Raw genomic sequence first — 9295 nt, forward strand, 5'->3', positions numbered from 1 at the left:
GACTGTATAGTCATAGATTAGACCAGAAAGGTTTATTTGAGGTCCTTATATTGATGTGCTAGCTATATAAATTCAAATGTAAGTTCACAGGTTTTTATTATTTTGATCAATTGACAGTAATTGGTGGAGATGTAAAATACCTGCGTATTATTTTAAAAAGAAATCTTTATTAAGACTGTTTAGTAATGGATCCCCAAAATAAAACCGGGGTGGAATCTTCTCAAACAAAGAAATTAATTAGTAAACAAGGCGTAACAGAAAAAGACCACGAAGCATGATTTGCATAGCGAACCACGCCTGGAAATTCAAAGATCTATAAAACTTTCTTATCTGGCCTTGTTCGCAGTTCAACATTCCGCTCTCGCCAAGAAACCAAGATCAACAATTTTAGCTGCAAATCGCCTTTAGTGAAACTTACGAGTTTGAGCCTGGAGTTAGCGACGTCTTCTCCAGATGAACTTTAGAATCGCTTGCAAGAAGTTTGAACCTCGCATCTAATAGTCAAGAAGTTATCAACGCCCAGCCAAGCGAAGATTGCTTTTGAAGCTATTTAGGAACGAGATTATTTAGACTTTTACAACAGTTAGAAGAGCTAGAAACTTCAACTCCATTCAGCAGCCAACACTGGTGCAACATCGCCACAGTGTTCTACATCCAGGGGCCTGTCGACTACAGCTTTGAGTAAGCCGATAGCGCTGCTTGCCTCGACGTGACGATAGTACCAGAGACCAGCTGTTCCATCCAGCGTCTGCCGTTGCCAGGTAACAGGCCTCGCCGAGTCCGTCTCTCTGAGCTCAGCGGGACCAGACAACCCCGACCGGCAGGACTTCCAACTGAACAAAGTAGGCTCTGACTATCCACGTCTTTACTGCTGAGAGTTTATGCAAAAGCTTAGATTTAAATGATCTAAATAGGTCAAGAAAGGCTAGGCTTTATAGTTTAGTTGTCCCGTAGCTTTCCGCCTCGTTCCTCTGCTTAATTGATCCATACCTCCATTTACTGCTGCCAATTCTTATTCTTACATTTCATTATCATTTTCCTTTCATCCTTAATTTGTTGATTACATTTCATACCTATTTTAGTCTATAGTTTCAGTATTTCATTCTGGTGATCAATAACAGTGCCTTATATTGCCTATTTTATTGAATATGATTATTGGATTGTTAAATAAATATTCCCATTTATTGCAGAGAAGTTGTCATGTGTTTCCTTACCTGCAGAGAAAAGTAATCCCTGAACTGGAAAGATCTCATGATCTTTAGATTGATGACTGATTAGTATGAGTAAAGGTCCTTCATTTACAAAGGTGGTGCCCCTACGAGTGTAATTTGATCTCTTGATCAAAATATTTATATTTATATGCCTTTACCAAATTATAAGTTCGATATTTTCGACTCTACACGCTACACAGCTTTGCATGACAGCAGTAGCCTCAGTAAACACAGATCTAGTCAACAAAGCGCATGCCGTACACAAAACACAGGAACTGATTACATGAAACCACAAGATTTGCATTGTACTGCTCATGTACATCAAGGGCAGGGCAAGAGATATGAGAAAGAATGGTTCAAAGAAGGTTACTTAAAGGAAAAGTTGGCTTTAGGAAGTATGTTTTGGACAGAACATAGATGTGCTGTGTCTGTGCTGTTAAAGGATGAAGAAGGGGGGCCACGACACCCTTATGAGCACTTCCCTATGAATAGCTCTCCATTCTTCCATTCTTTAATAGTTCACCAAAGGTCAAATTCTCTAACACAGTCCCTGAATCTCTGTTTGATGTTCCTTGTTCTCGCCCACATGTTTCACTATCAAAACGTAAGAATGACACATGGCAAGATTTGGGACCATGGGTGAAAAGCTGTTTGCATGCAACATCATGGGAAGACACTGCCGATCCATATGTTCAGTATAATCCTAGGTTGAAGGTTTATAGGCAAAAATATACCTCAATGGTACAAACAGTTTGAACTGTTCAATTGGAACAACAACAAAAGCCTAAATGCGCATCTGCTATGCTACATGAAAAATGTGATGTCACCTCCCATCCAGCCTTACAGGAAGTCCCTAAGACTCTGTGGGCCCAAGGTAAACACGATGTGGGACTAATAAAAAATACACAACCGGTTGTGATAACACCTAAATCTGATTTCAGACCCCACCAATCACAATATCCTCTAAAATAAGAGGCTGTGGATGGAATTACTCCCGTTTTCAATGATTTATTGAAGGCCGGAGTAATCATTCCGTGTCCAAACTCTCCTGTACGCACACGATTTTTCCGGTGAAAAAGATTAGAGATGCAGGTCAACCGGACGAGTGGCGTTTCGTGCAAGATCTAAAAAAGGTAAATGATGAAGTTCAACAGCGCGCTCCAAATGTTCCTAACCCATATACTATCCTCTCACAGGTGCCGGAAAAGAGTGAGTGGTTTTCCGTAGTGGATCTGGCCAATGCGTTTTTCAGCATCCCAGTACATCCAGACAGTCAGTACTGGTTTGCGTTCTCCTTTAATGGAAAGAGCTACACATTCACTCGTTTGTGCCATGGTTATTGTGAATCGCCTACCATTTACAACGAAGCCTTGAAAGACAGCCTGAGCTCCTTAACTTTGACTCCAGGCAGCGCACTGTTGCAATATGTTGATGATTTGATGATTTGCACGCCCACCAAAGAACAATGTGAAGCTGATACAGTCGCTCTTTTGAAACATTTGGCACCTGAAGGCCATAAGGCCAGCTTGTCTAAATTACAATTTGTGCAAAGACAAGTTACATTTTTGGTCCACGTGATCATGGCAGAGGGCAAATCCCTCTCCCCCAAATGAGTTACAGCTGTCCAAAACATTCCAAAACCTATCACTAAAAAGCAGGTTATGTCTTTTTTAGGAATGTGTTCTTACTGCAGAGCCTTTATCCCAAACTATGCTGTTCTTGAAGCTCTCCTTAGCGCAATCGCTTACGGGAAAGGACTACAAGCACATGACCATGTGACCCGGACTGCAGAGGCTGAACAGGCTTTTACAGACTTGAAACTTGCCCTGCAAATGACTCCGACCTTAGGCTTACCTAACCCTGACCGACCTTTCACTCAGACAGTTGACGTAAGGGGCGGGTACATGACTTCAGTGTTGCTCCAGGAGCATGGAGGACGCCAAAAACCTGTAGCTTATTTCTCATCTAAGCTTGAACCAGTATCGGCAGGACTTCCTACATGTCTCAGAGCAGTAGCAGCGGCAGAGGCGGCTGTTGTGGCCTCCAGGGACATTGTGAGTTACTCTGATCTAACTTTGTTGGTACCACATGCTGTGTCGATGATTTTGCTTGAACAAAAAACCTCTCATCTCTCCAAAGCACGCTGGCTCCGGTACAACACCATCCTGCTTGATATGCCTAACATAACTGTGAAAAGATGTAATGTTTTAAACCCTGCTACTCTTCTTCCTACAGAAGGCGATGGGGAACAGCACAACTGTGTTGCCACAATTGCTGAAGTGTGTTCCCCACATCCTGACTTACAGGAAACGCCTTTGCAGAGTGCTGACTTCGAGTTATTCGTGGATGGCTCAGCATCTCTCAACCCTGACACACGTTTGAACCAAGCTGGTTTTGCAGTGGTGACGGCCCATGAAACATTAAAGGCAGGGCCTCTCCCAGGCTCATTCTCAGCTCAAGCTGCAGAACTTGTAGCCCTTACTGAGGCATGCAAGTTGGCTAAAGGTAAAACAGTCACTATCTATACTGATAGTAGGTATGCCTTCGGGGTAGTACATGATTTTGGCACTCTCTGGAAACACAGACAGTTTCTGACCTCGTCTGGCAAGCCTATCTCGCACCACTTTCTTGTGTCACAGTTGCTCGATGCTGTGCTACTCCCAGAACAGGTTGCTATCTGTAAATGTGAAGCACACACTTCTAAGACAGATCCGATTTCACGAGGCAACGCACGAGCAGACGCAGCTGCCAAGGCTGCTGCACACCAACCTCTGACTGACACTAACCTCTTCTTGCATGATGACACTGATTCACCCTCTACTCCCACAGCTGATTTGCAGGAACTCCAGCAGCGGGCCACTCCAGAGGAACGCCACCTCTGGCGGAAGTGTGGCTGTAAATTCACTGAGGGAATATGGTATGGTCCTAAAGGAAAACCTTGCCTGCCCAGGTATCTGTTTCCTCCTTATGCAAAGTTGACACATGGGTTGGACCATGTGTCAAAGGCAGGGATGATGGCAGCACTGTCTCAGCATTGGTTCACAAAGGGGTTCACTTCTTACGCTCAGAAATTTTGTCAGTCATGTGTGATATGTGCCACAAATAACACTGGCAGAGGTATTGCAACACCACAAGCCACACACCCACAACCACAGAAACCATTTGATCATTTGCAGATGGATTTCATTGAATTAACCCCTAGTGAAGGAAAGAAATACTGTTTGGTAACTGTGGATATGTTTTCCAAATGGGTTGAGGCTTTTCCAACAAGCAAACAAGATACAAGTGCAGTAGCTAAAGCACTGATCACAGAGATAATTCCAAGATGGGGAATTCCAGGCAAAATCAGCAGCGACAACGGAACACCGTTTGTCAGCGCTGCTATAAAACAGATAGGAGAATATCTAGGCATAGACATGAGACAACACTGTGCATATCACCCGGCTAGTGGTGGTGCAGTTGAGCGTGAGAACGGAACCCTGAAAAACAAACTGGCAAAATGCTGTGCAGAGACAGGCCTGTCATGGACTAAAGCACTTCCCATAGTTCTTATGCAAATGAGGGCCAGAGTCAGACCAAAGTATGGGTTTAGCCCGTTTGTAATCCTGTTCGGGCGACCACTTAATACAGGCATTGGGCCTGCAAGGCAACAACTGCCGACCACTGTGAAGATGAAATGCTTCGTTATTGTGCAAACCTTTCTGTTCTGTTTGATATTCATAAGCAGGTGAAAGACGCCCTCCCCACTCCGGCCACAAGACAGCTCCACAACCTGAAACCCGGAGACAGGGTGGTAGTGAAGTGTCTGCGGCGGACGTGCTGGCGCCATAAGAAGTGGCAAGGGCCATACCAGGTACTGCTAACCACACAGACAGCAATAAAGGTTGCTGAAAGAGCCACGTGGACTCACGCGAGCCACTGCAAAAAGATTCCAGAACCGTTTGATGATTCTGCACCCACTGTACACACACAACTGTGCATACACACGGTAAATAAGTGGGGCGGCGTTGAACAACACAACTAGGGTGTGAGCCTAGCGCTGCCTTGAGTTGCACCGGTGAGTCACAATTGCACATACACGTTCCAGAGAATAACATTGCAAATGAGTGATCCTGTGTCACCACCGTTGGACAACGATGGACCGCAGACGACCATGGCACCCATTCCGACATGCAGGCCTCTGTGGCCTGCGAGGAACGATCTGTATTCTTCCTTGTTACATTTACCTCCCCAGGCTATCTCTGAAGAGGGCCACTATGGCCCCAAAAATGGCATTTGCTTTCTTACATAGTGCATTAATGATGATACATCTGAAATCCTAGTGAATTGATGTGTTTGATGTAATTTTCGCTATGTCTGTATAAATTTTGGTTGTCATATAATGACAAAAAGAGGGGAGATGTAATGGAAAATTACAACATGTGCTCCAACTTATGATACTGTATGTGCTTTCATAAGCTGTTTTGTCTTAGTAAGCAAGTCTCGATGGCCGAGACATGACCCCAGCCAAAAGGGCAACTTCTGCTATCATACTCAGACTTCTACTATTACTGTCACGTAGCATATTCAGACTTATGCTATTTAAAGAGAACTTCACCCTTTGTCTGGTATCAGTCTACAAGAGTTCTTGTGTGCTCTGTAACTGGTCCTTTCTGCGCAGAAAGCTTAATAAAGGATAATCAAGAGAGCTGTTTAAATTTCCTTAATTACCAGAATTTCCATCACACTACCACACATATGATGATAAGTATTGCAAATCCCAAGGTGGTCTGGTATCCATTGCCCTCAATGCTGACTGGATTGAACCTAAAGATGTCAGTGTTCCCCGTGAAGTGGTGGTTGCTGATGGCGCTCTGCAGTTCCAACTGGGTTAGTTTGCACACCCCATTTTCAAGAATGGTGACTATCCAGATGCAATGAAGTGGCAAGTTGGAAACAAGAGTGAACTCCAAGATCTTTCAGAATCAAGACTACCTTCCTTTACTGAAGACGAAAAGAGCTACATCAAGGGGACTGCTGACATGTTCTGTGTAAACCATTACACTACAAAGATTGCACGCCATGCTACATTGAGGCTTGCCCTTCAGTCATATGAATATGATCAGGATTTGTCAGAAGCAGAGGAAGACGATTCACCAACTACTGCCATCAGCAACCAGAGAGCTCCTCAACTGGGTCAAAGAGGAGTATGGAAATCCAGAGATTTACATTACTGAGAATGGAGTAGCTACAGATTCAAAGACAACTTGGGATGACTCTGCCAGAGTGTTTTATTATAAGACCTATATTGATGAGGCTCTCAAACGTGCATTGACTTAAATACATTTCTTAGGATAAACATTAATGATTGTCATAACTGTTTTGATTTTTAGTCTTGATCTGACCTTGATGGCGTGAACGTGAATTGTACCAAACCATTTTCAGAATCCATCAATCAGGCTTCATGGAACTAAGACAGCAGTGAATGTCATTCTTTGAAAAAAAAATGAGAAAACAAGTTTGCCACAGTGACAAGAGCCTCTTTTCAATACCACAATACTCAAAACAAATAAAATAAAGAACAGTATCAAATACAAGTTTGAACAATACAAGACAATATCAAGAATTTTTTCTTTCAAGCATTTTTTTTTTTCAAGCATTACCCAGATTTGTTTATTCCTTTGGAAAAAGGCACCCCGAGTGTGTTCCAGTTAGCATACCTGGCACCAGACTCAAGAACATTGACTGGTGCAGTGCCAACATTTAAAAAAATAAAATAAGTGACACACTTGAAAGAAACCTTTGTATGAAAATTAACAACTCAAAAAGTCTTCATCAGCATGAAAATTACTGAGTATTGCTGGGTTGAGACGACCAATCTACTCCTCCTTTGACTTTGATGTTTGACCACGGCTGGCGGTAACACTGAAAGGCTTGGGATGACTTCATCTACCTCAAGCAAGGTCATGACGTCACACGCGCATACACACACTCCCTGTTTGATTCCCTCATGTCCGCTCACTGCTCCTGATGTAAACTTTGATCTACAGTGTCAGCTGGACTGATGAGAACCTATACACGGAGACCTGTGAACACAGAGATGGTGACGATGTCAGTAAAGCGTTTTGTTATTAAAGTCAAAATACACTGACACGACAGAGGTTAAATTTCTAAGGGAGAAATTATACTGCGAACATTTCTTTCAAACTACAACCGAGGCTCAAACATGTAAGCGATGATGTACGATGAAGTGTTCTCAAATTGAAAATCTATACTGCCTAAGGTGGAGGAAAGAAAAAGGTAGAAGCCTCACCATTCTCACATGTACTGCTCTGCTTCTCCCGGGCGAACTTTCGTCTGTTCTGCTCCACTGCGGTGCCATTGGACTCTGGCCTGCTGCTGCGCGACGGGCTGCCCTCCTCATTCTGGTAAGCCATATCCAGATGTTGCTGGGCCAGTTTTAGGTATCTATGCAGCCTCTCCAGCTCTCGCGATGAAGCCTTGTCCCCAAACGACTTGCGGCCCGAGTCTCCCAGGTTGTCCCTGAAACCCATTTTTCCTGATGGGTCCTTCTTCAGAGCTGTGTGGGAGCCTGGAGGTGCAGATGGCTGGCGGCAGATGGAGGACGTCTGGCTGGCCAGAGCTGGATGACGGGGGATGGGAGGCCGAGGCCGAGGCCGTGGTGCGCAAAAGCAGTCATGAATACCGCTGTAGCCGAGGTGAAGGATCTCCAACACGGTAAAGAGCAGACACAAAGCACTGACAGCATACATGATGAGCAGGAAGATTGTTTTCTCTGTGGGGCGTGAGACGAAGCAATCCACTGTGTTCGGGCAAGGAGAGCGTGTGCACACATACAACGGTGCCACCTCCAGCCCATAAAGGATGTACTGTCCAAACAGGAACGAGGCCTCAAAAATGGCACGTGACAGCAGCTGAAACACGTACACCTTCATGAGGCCGTCTCGCTTGATGCGACTGCGTCCGTCGTGCTTTTTGCTGGGCTTCTCAACGACGTCCTTTTCCTTATCTGGCTCGATCTCTTCCAGGGTCATGGGGTCCTCCTTCCCGTTATCCTCTGCCTCCTCGTAGTCCCGGTTGGCGCTGCGGCTCACGATGGGCATCCGCTTTCTGTTCCGGGACCGGTAGTCATTGTCCTCCATGCGAGCGATCTTATGCATGGCAAAGCCCAGGTACATGATGGTCGGGGTGGTGGTCATAATCACCTGGAAGACCCAGAAGCGGATGTGTGACAGTGGCGCAAATGCGTCGTAGCACACATTCTCACAACCAGGCTGCTGTGTGTTGCACACAAAGTTACTCTGTTCATCATCGTAGATTGACTCGCCCCCGACAGCTGTCAGCACGATGCGGAAGACAATGAGGAGGGTGAACCAGATTTTGCCCATGAAGGTGGAGTGATTGGAAATCTCATCTAACAGATGTGTGAGGAAGCTCCAGCTCATTTTGCCTCTTGAACAGTGGGGAACCTCTCAAATCTGCAAAGAAAAAGAACAGACAAAAAATGAATTTAGCTGTCATTTTTAAATAAAGAAAGTGTTCATTGAGTGTAATCGAAAGCATGTGAGAGGCAATATATAGCTGTCATTGAAAACCTTAACGCAGTCATTGACATACTAGAGACACTTGGTCTTAATCAAAGCGACAGCTAAGGCCATAATTAAAGTTGAACTGTATGAAACGTTTAAAATAAAATAAAAATATAAGCTCTTTTTCACTACAATCCTAAATAATAATCTCATTACTTTTTTAATTTTGGTACACCACATCTCAAAATACTTTGTCTTCTCGACTTTCCTGTGATTTTGCAATAATAGCCACAAGGTGGAGCTACTATGTCACTGTTACAAAGCTGAGATGTCCCAAACACTAACATCACTGCTATGACAAGGGCATGTTCAGGCAAGGATTTCTATAAAGGCCTCAGCAGGTGCTATCATCAAATCATGCGACCACAAGTTCTACTAAGACAGTAAGCAGGGCGCATGCGGCATATCACACTGAAAAATGAAAAGGTTATGAGCTCTGACGAGAAATATGACGAGCTGTGCTATGTAACTAAGCATCATTCAAGGCTGTCTTTC

General features: G+C 44.3%; 2 pseudogenes; one reads left to right on the forward strand and one right to left on the reverse strand.

The window, feature by feature from the left end:
- The first annotated feature begins 2019 nt into the window (after positions 1-2019).
- LOC139644118 (lactase/phlorizin hydrolase-like) lies at positions 2020-6530 on the forward strand (annotated as a pseudogene).
- Positions 6531-7468: 938 nt separating this feature from the next.
- LOC139644119 (gap junction gamma-1 protein pseudogene) lies at positions 7469-8656 on the reverse strand (annotated as a pseudogene).
- Positions 8657-9295: the final 639 nt, after the last annotated feature.

Source organism: Centroberyx affinis, unplaced genomic scaffold (assembly GCF_046629955.1).
Source record: "Centroberyx affinis isolate AG114_WGS23_722 - 3 ecotype Tasmania unplaced genomic scaffold, CSIRO-AGI_Caff_v1 ptg000709l_1, whole genome shotgun sequence".
Classification (NCBI taxonomy): Eukaryota; Metazoa; Chordata; class Actinopteri; order Beryciformes; family Berycidae; genus Centroberyx; species Centroberyx affinis.